The 9,346-nt window shown below is 36.3% G+C and overlaps 1 long non-coding RNA gene and 1 pseudogene across 1 annotated transcript; one reads left to right on the forward strand and one right to left on the reverse strand.

Moving 5' to 3' along the window:
- LOC109946835 lies at positions 2,008-4,592 on the forward strand. Its single transcript, XR_002269921.1, has 3 exons — positions 2,008-3,207; positions 3,281-3,354; positions 4,301-4,592. It is a non-coding gene; the product is annotated as an uncharacterized LOC109946835 (long non-coding RNA).
- On the reverse strand, positions 8,211-8,719 carry LOC18790709 (annotated as a pseudogene).

A 9,346-nucleotide genomic window follows, 5' to 3' on the forward strand; every position in this document is an offset into this window, starting at 1 on the left:
TGCTTCTTTTCCAAACCCCTCTTCTTGGCATAAAATTAATAAAAGAGAGAATTTTTGCAGCCACTTAACCACCACACTGCTGATGACTTTGTGTTTATAAATTATGGAATATAGTATATATAATACTTGCGAGACTTTCAAAAATTAAACAATTTAAACTCTCACGCTCTCACACACAATGGGGTTCGAACCCCTCTCCACTCCAGAATTTGCAGCCATTTCACCACCATGCTAACTTTGTGATTATAAATTATGGAATCTAGTATATATAATACTTGCGAGACTTTCAAAAATTAAACAATTTAAACTCACTCACGCTCTCGCACACAATGGGGTTTGTACCCCTCTCCACTCTGGAATTTGCAGCCACTTCACCACCACGCTGCTCATAATTTTGTGATTATAAACTATGGAATCTAGTATATATATTACTTGCAAGCTGCTTTTCAAGTTTCAACTTTTCATAGGAACTCTATGTGGTACTAAGTCACTTATGTATCTTACTATGCAACGTATAAAATGTAAAATAATGTAGTAAATCATTATATATAAATGATTGTGGTGTGTTTAATCATTTTTCATTAATTACTACATATTTTCTATACTCACGGTGTTTGTCAGCTCGCTATATAATCAAATTAAATTAGTTAAATCCATCATGCAATGCATTTCCTTCCAATTTTTTGTGATAAACTAATCGATAATTGACTAAATAAGCATCCTCCAAAGTTTCAATAAAAATTTCCAAGTTTTTCTTACAATTTCCATGATTTTTATTCAATTTTTATCGATATCGATAATATCCCGATATTTCCATCGAAATTTCAATGTTTTTGGACTACCGATATTTCCGATATCACCGATATTTTAGACCTTGCTTTGAACCCACTTACTAATGAAATAATACGTTCAAACCTACGGAGGGGTTAAGCATGGGGAAAATTACAGAGTTCAACTGAAGTGGACCTTGTGAAGGATTATGATTTAACAACATAATGTCGCATGGCTAGTGATATTATAAGTCCACAAGACCCGCAATTTAGGAGAGTTCCAGATAAATTGTTGGAGAATGATACGACAGATGCATAACTTTTCTATGGAAAAACAAATACAAATAGTTGTTGCTTCAATGGCTCTTCACAACTTTATAAGATGTCATTCAATGATAGATCAAGAATTCCAACTGTATGATGATGATGATGAGCTACTTCCCTCTGGTGGGGCGGGAGTTACTATAGGAGAAGAGATGGTTGAAGAACAAAATCTAACCCATGGGCGTGAGATGGATTACTCAATCCGACGTCGTTCACTTAAAACCTAGAGGAAAACAAAAGTTGAGTCAGGGTTGGGTCTTCCTCTTCGCGAGGAATAAGCCATTGACGGCGCCTCACAGAGCTTACATCGCATGGCAACCATAGTTGCTGTTTGCACTAGCAGAGTGCATTTTCAGGCACCTCCAAAGTTTTTTCAGGCAAAGAGAGGTGCAGCTGCATTTCTTTGCACCTCTGTAGATCAACCCAGTGGTCCTCTTCATTTAGAGGCTCTAAGTGGCCGTCTTGCCTGCTTATGTCCAAAGCCACCCTTGGAGTGAGGAAGAGAAAGGAAAAACGCTAGTCAGCTCCAAATCCACCATTTGTTTCTTCAAATAGTTGAGGTTTGCCAGCTGCGGTTGATCATGTCCAAGTTGTTGCGTGTGTAGTGAACACATGATATTTGGTCCAAAGCAAAAGCAAAACAGGGAAAACGAAGGTTGAAATTAATGGTGTCTTTACAAGCAATTTCATTTGTTAATGCCATGTTCATGTAGGTTGATCAAGGAATGTCAAACATGTTGTATTTTTTAAACACAAACTTCAAAGCAGTAGTACTATATGTTTATTCCCTTCATTTTTTTTGACCAACACATTATAAATCGATAATTACAATAAACGACAAAATTGTGGTCACAGCACGAGGGCTCATTCGTCGAGACAAATGTTCCTATATATTACAGAGTGCATATTGCAAACAATACAATGCTTTCGCCAAGATTTCTGTTGTTCCTTTTTTCATTCTGAAACTCATGAGCAGCCCTTTTCTACGAAGAAAAATGCATGCTACGTTACTCAAGTAACTTAGAAAGCATGCAGCAAGAAGCTCAAACGTTTCGAATTTGAATCAAACGATACATGGACTTGCTCAGAGCACGCCAGATTTGCCCAGTAACCATTGTTTTCAAGGTACGAAGATGCGTGTATGAAGAATAAAAGATGTGAATTGGTCATCTGGGCTACATTTGATTTCAATTTGGAGAAACTCTGTCATGTATTCTAATTCTACCTTGAGATTTTGGTTGTGTTAATCCTGGAACTTCAATTTGAAAGTTCAGCTCCAGAATTTGATATCGGACTGTCATTCTCACTGTTGTGGGCCTTGTGGCAATTGCTGTTGCTTTGATATCCGTATGCATTTATTTGGTGTGAGAGTTAAATATAACATTGTACATTCATGACATTACAGCAATCGTTGCCGTAGTGGGATTGATCTGCAATTCCTTGTTTTCTTTTCTGAAAATATTCATCAAGTTTTTTTTGAATGTGAAACGGGACTGAGTCTTTTGACTGAGCATTATTTTAAAGAAATTAAAAGGGGAGTGGTTGAAGAAAGCCCAAGGGTTTGAAAGGTCTTCGCCGCCGCGGTTGACATCTTCGGAGGGATGTAAATTTTTCTATGTGAGCGGTTGTGATGGGCGTTGAATTTTTCTTCATCTGGGGATCTAGAAAGATTATTATTTTTATTTTTTATTTTGATCCATGGCTAAAAGTACTAAAACCCTATAAAGAAGACTGTAGATACCGCTTCCAGAGCCCTTGGGCATCTGCCTGTCTGATTAATGGCGTGTTTGTTTGCTCGAATGACTGATCTCGTAAACAATACGGGAGTAGTTGTTCAGATACGAGAGGTCGAGGGAGATGATGATGGGGAAGGCGAACCATTTGCTACGCTGCAAATTGGGGATCGCACAGTGATCAGAGGGATGAAGTTTTTGGATCGAATGGCTGATTTGGGCCCCAGAAGCATTCATGTCACTGCGATACTTGCTGCTGGTTCCACCACGTTGATCTTTCCAGCGCAGTATTTCGCTGCCTACGGACGGGTCGTCTTTCGGCTTCACGACCAACAACTGGTGGTTGAGCCCGAAGAGATGTCCGGAATCCGCCGCATGAGGTAAATCATCTCTCTCTGGCTCTTGCTGATGTATTTGCAATATCAATTTTGTCATGAGTGTGGTGAATTGCAGGCCGGTTAGGTTCTTAGCATGTGTTTGAGCAAATCATCAAAACGGCCGGCGCGGATCATGAGCAATATTCATCGGTATCGTTTCTTGCTCTCTCTCTCTCGATAATATTTGATGAAAAGTGAATTATGGTTTTGCTCGCATGCCCACCAAGTGTTCGATCAAATGCCTAAATAAAGTTGGGTTGTGTTTTCACTTATAAAATACCCACCAAGTGTTCGATCAAATGTCTAAGTAAAGTTGAGCAGTAACAGTTAAACTATTTGTTAGATAGAGGTCGGTCTAGTAGCCTGACGATCCAGTTTCATACCCACTAATTGTTCTTGATTTTTTAATTGACTCATACTAAGATTGCCAACAACAAAATAGTCTAACCATAATTGTCTACATCGGAAGTGCCAACAAAATCAATTTTGTGTTTGCATTGTGTCTCTAAAACCTTGTGTAGCCTAGTGACGCATTTCTGCTGGTGCTCTTCAACTGATGAAGTTTCACATGAATGCATAACTTCTTTTCAAGATACAGATTCTTTGTTTCCATCTGCCAATTGATGAATAAATTGACTGTGTTCACCACTATTGTCTGCATTGCCTTGCATTTGAGCAGGTCCGCTATAGAGCTGATCGTTTGGTCAAATTTTAGGTTCACCTTGTGTAACATGATTTGGGGTTCCAGTTGGACTCACTGTCCATCTCTTGCTGACGTGCATTTACAAAATACTGCTACTATCAATTTATATATGTTTCTTCAATATCAAAAGCTAACAAATTTGATATATGGGTGTTCAAGAATTATGATAAAAAAACGTAGACATCAAAATAGAGGCAGGGCAGATAAATTTCTTTTATGTGGGAAGGATACAGAGTTAATTTGGTGGTGTTTTCCCTGACCACTGTATAGTTTGCTGAGAACTGAGTTTCCTGGAAATGGGTTTCATGGGAAAGTGTTTTTGTTCGTTTAATTTGGTGATTTTTGTTGGACATGATTTTCTTACATGGTTTCTCTTCTGCTCTGGAATTGCAGGGGGTGATGACATTGACTATGCTGTTTTTCGGGGTGTAATGTTTTATGAAAGCACTTCGAACGAAGATCTTCTGGTTGAATTAAGCCGGTTTGTCACAAGGACTTCATATGATTTCTGAGAAGATCTTATGTTGAGTTGTGTAATTTTAATTACTCTAAGAAGAGCATTGGTGAATTAATTGTCATTTTTAATGACAAAAGCAAGTTAATGATGTCAAACCTTTTTATGCTACTTGTTTCTGGTTGCTCAAAATTTTCATGCATTGAAATCATGACATTCGTTTTCAGGTCATATATTAGTCCACCATTAATTAATTACTTGTAGGACTCAATATTAACCAAATCGGTTCATTATTCGTATCCAGTTTGGCTTGATTGATTGATATACGTAGTGGAGAAATTACAGGAGAAAAAAAGCAGCCACAACCATTCCTCGCCGACGAAGCCCCCCACCCCCACAGCCTGCCATGCCTGTCACCGATCTTTCTTTTTTCATCATCTTTCATATCTCTTCACTTTACAATTTGTCAACACACAACCTTGAACATTTAAAGGACGCTTGAGAATCATCATCTAGGAGGCCTAATAATTGCCATGGTCGACCCGGTATCTTTCTCTCTCAATGCAGGGTTCAATTAAATAATACTGAGGATCTGGAAGGAGTTTGGTTTATGGTCTCGAGGAATCAAATTGAGCATGCTTGTTAATCTGTAATTGGATTAGAATCCGATTATGGGCACATCGCTTTATGGTGTATTAGAGTATCTCCAAGGGAGATATCAAATACCAAACATCAAATTTACACAGTTTTACACTCCACTCGATATGTCAAATAAATAATTATTGTAACAGTCAAATCATTTAAGATAAAGAAGAAAATAATAATAATAATAAATGAAAGTAACAATCAGTTGTCTTTAAAAAATAATAAAATATTCATTTAACATCTTGCTTTTGGGATGTCAAAAATAACATCTCAACTTCCAGCCTTCATTCCACATCAGTTTGGACACATCGGTTGGAGTGATGTGAGATGTTATTTCTAGCTGTTAAATGTCTATGTGGCACTTTTGACACATCGGTTGGAGATACTCTTAGCGTTGCAGACAAACATTGTGTGAAGTTGCTAGACGACCTAAATGACAGTTAAATATAAAAATATAGGTGTACATAGGTAAATAATGCACCTATCTTGTATAAATACTAATACTAATGGATAATATTCGAAACTACTCTTATCAATAAACAAAAATCGGGAAAAAACAATTCAAAAAAAGATTAGAGAGGAAGGCAGCCTTCGTGGAACAAAACGAAGCTGGATAGCTCAATCAGGGGTTGGGGAGGGGTAGTGCACGACGTTATTAAAAAAAAAAAAAAGTAAAGAGTATAGCCATTTTGGCTATACTATTTATAATAAAATTTTTTTTTAAAAGGAACCCAGTATAGCCGAGCCGCTATACTCTTGTTTAATAATTAAAAAAAAGCAGTATAGCCGGACGGCTATACTATTTATATTTTAAAAGGGTAAAAAAGAAAAAAGTGGTATAGCCGTTCGGCTATACTGGTGTTTATGTTATAAAAAAATTATGAGTATAGCCACTGCCTAGCCCTGTAGCGCCTATCGATTAGCTCCTACGTGGCAAAAAAAAGTAGCTATACGTTTTTAAAATAATCATAAAAAGCAGTATGGCCTTCCTGCTATACGCTTGTTTATTTTTTTTAAAAATCCCATGTATAGCCGCCCGGCTATACTATTTATATATAAAAAAGACTGTCTAGCGCCTCCCTATTCGTTCCCAAGTGTAAAAAGCGTATAGCCGTGCGGCTATACGATTTTTTTAATATATACGGTATTTTTAAAAAAAATCCCAGTATAGCCGCACGGCTACACAATTTATACAAAAAAAGAGGACCGCCTTGCGCCAAGTGGTTCACAGCTATGATGAGTATACATACATATTGTTTAATACTTGTTTTGTACATGTACATATTTTTATGTTTAATACTCGTATTGTATATGGATGAAGGTATTTTTCATGTTTAATATAATTATTTTTACCAAATTTTCAACAATACACACAAAAGTCACGCTATGTATACACAAAATTTTCACATATTATTGATTGAAAATTAATATCCATAAAATATAAACTAATGCAACTAGAAGGGTCCTTTTCTTTTAATTTTTGTTAATAAATAGAATAGCCGCACAGCCGCACGGCTATGCGCCTTGTAATTTTAATACACTTAAAGTGTATAGTCGATCGGCTATACCCATTATAGCCACACGGCTATACTCATTATAGCCTCTCGACTATTGTTTTTTTTATAAAAAAACCCCAGTAAAGCCGCGTGACAATAGAGAGATTGCCGGAGTGGACATGTGGCATAGTGTGCTTGACTTATATGGAGTGACAGTGTGTGTAATTTTGTTGTTTTTTAATTACATTGTTGTAAAATTAGGTACTACTTTTTTGTCTTTGGCTTTATCCTAATCAGGTGAAATTGAATTCCTATTTTTCAAATTAGTAAACTATATAGTGTGTCTTTCTCAACAAAAAAATAAATAAATAAAGGCTAGAGGGCTGCCAATGCCATGGCAGAAGCATCATAGTTTCATCGACTTGCTATGTCGATGGGTGTTTATCATGTATTTATATTAGTGTTCATAATTTACATATACTCGGAGAGGTACAGCTTAATTCATCAACTATAATTTTATGGGTCCACCACCAAAACTATACGACAAATATCAAAATGCAGTATAAAGGGAAAGTGTACCAATCAAATACAGTTCCTACCAAATTCTCAACTCTTGTACAAATATCACTTCCCATCTCAAGATCTTAATCTCCACATATTTGGTATTACGTGTTTCGTAAAGCTCAGATATCACTTCAAATCAATGCAAAAATCTAATCTCAACTGAACTTCCAATTTGCTAAATTGTACACATGATTATAATTTAAATCTGAAGTCCACATTCTGGTCCTTACCAATTGTGGCTAATATTTCCTTGAACTCCGACTTCTATCCTCTCATTGCATTTTCAGAACAAAAATTTGATATACTTGCATTTGAGCGGTACAAAACTAAGAATTGGCAAATAAATTGGTATCCAAATTTTCTTCATAATTACACTTAAAAAGTTAGCTAAAAGACTAAAGGAAAAAAAAAAAAAAGTATTCCCAAAATGAATTTCCAAACCCTAAATTCAAGTATCGAACCAAACACCACTCTAGAACTTATCCGAACTTGTTCCAAAATTGTTCGCAATCCTCGAACTCTAGCCCTAAACCTATTATAGGGCAATTAGGACTTGGAATTTTGTCGGGAAAGCTAATTAAGTAATGTTTGTAATTAAGAAATACCTTAGCGTTATTTAATTTCTTTAATTAGTAATTAAATGAGGCTAAGATATTAATTAGTATTTAAATATTTTAATTAATATCAGAATTTACTTAATTAATAGCATTTAATTCTTTTAAATTCTTTTGTCGACATGTGCCGATGAATTGTTGCCGGAATAGACATCTACCGACGAATTTTTGCCGAGATAGATTTGTCCGCGTTGAATAAAATTTCCTAACACACTGTCCCTTCATTTTAGAGGGATATAAAACCAAACTCCACATCTTTATGTATATATAGAGAGCAAAAGGGAGAGTTTATTTTTAAAAGGGCTTTTTTTAATCACAAAACATCCCTAATGTTTGCGAAACTATCAGATTGCATCCTTAAAGTTTTTTTGTATCACTTATAGTCCCTAACGTTAATGTAGGTGCTCTTAAATAGTTCATCTGTCAAAAAAACTGTTAAATCCAGAGATATAATTGTCAAAATCAATCCAAAATTATAATATATATATAATTTCCTTCCCTTCTTTATTTCTTCCACTTTTTTTTTTCAATTAATTTTCATTAGAGTTTTCTGGGTCGAGATACTTATTTAAATCAAGCTTATGGAAATTCACCAGGCTCGACGTTGTTTTTGACTGTGATATTGGTGAGCGGTGAGCAGTTTCGACGGCGTCGACCTTTTCCCCAACCTCCGTAGCCTTCTTTCATATCGAAGCGGCCGACATGTCGTGTAGCTGCTGCCGTCTTCTTAGAACACAAGTTCTGGGAAGTTGAGGCGCGCAGAAGGGCATCTGAGGTAGAAAACGGCGGTGTCATATGCTCTGGCGGTAGCAACCAGCGTCGTGTAAGAACCAAGCCAGATTCGAGACCTTTTGTTAGGTTCTTTAATCTCAGCCACCCACTTCCTCATCCTTATCCCTCTGTATTGCTTTTCTTGATGACGATGATCATGGTTGCCTCCTACTTGTTGCTGTTGCTGCTGGTTTTGCCTCTGCTTGCGCTTCTCTATGCTTGTTGTTAAAGACGATGAAGATGGAGAACAACCATACTCTCCTTCCATCCTGAGAAAAGTTAGAAGCTACCTAATATTAATCAAAACCCTTTTAATCTGCTGTTGTTCTTGTTGTTGTGGTTGCTTTAGAAACTAAATAATCCCAAAACACAAAACGAAAAAACCCAAATGAAAATAATTAGAAAACACTTGCAATTCCTGAGAGCAAAGGTTATATTAGGGGTGGTTAAGGTTCGGTAACTGCGAATTTTTGCCCAAATCGCGAACCGACCGACTATTTGAGGTATGATGATTTTAAAACCGCAAACCGACCGCTTTTTGTGGTTTACCAATGCGGTAAACCGCAAAAAGCGATCAGTTACTGTGAATTAGCAGTTTAAAATCGCTAGTTCTTTTTGTGTCATAAATATCCAATCTTCCACATTTTAGGCCTAATTTTGATGCTTCTTTTGAAGCCTTTTGATTTCAAGCATACTTTAACCAAAAAATATAAATTCACAACCTCAACTTCTCAGCATATATAAATTCACAACCTCCTCAACTTCTCAAGCATTCACAACCTAAAGAAAATTAAAGTTACAATTCTAAGCATTCCAATTAAAGTTATACTTCTCAAACATTCACAACCTCAACTTCTCAAGCATTCCAATTCCAAATCCTTTAAAGTTACAAACA

The sequence above is a fragment of the Prunus persica genome, chromosome G1 (assembly GCF_000346465.2).
Source record: "Prunus persica cultivar Lovell chromosome G1, Prunus_persica_NCBIv2, whole genome shotgun sequence".
Taxonomy (NCBI): Eukaryota; Viridiplantae; Streptophyta; class Magnoliopsida; order Rosales; family Rosaceae; genus Prunus; species Prunus persica.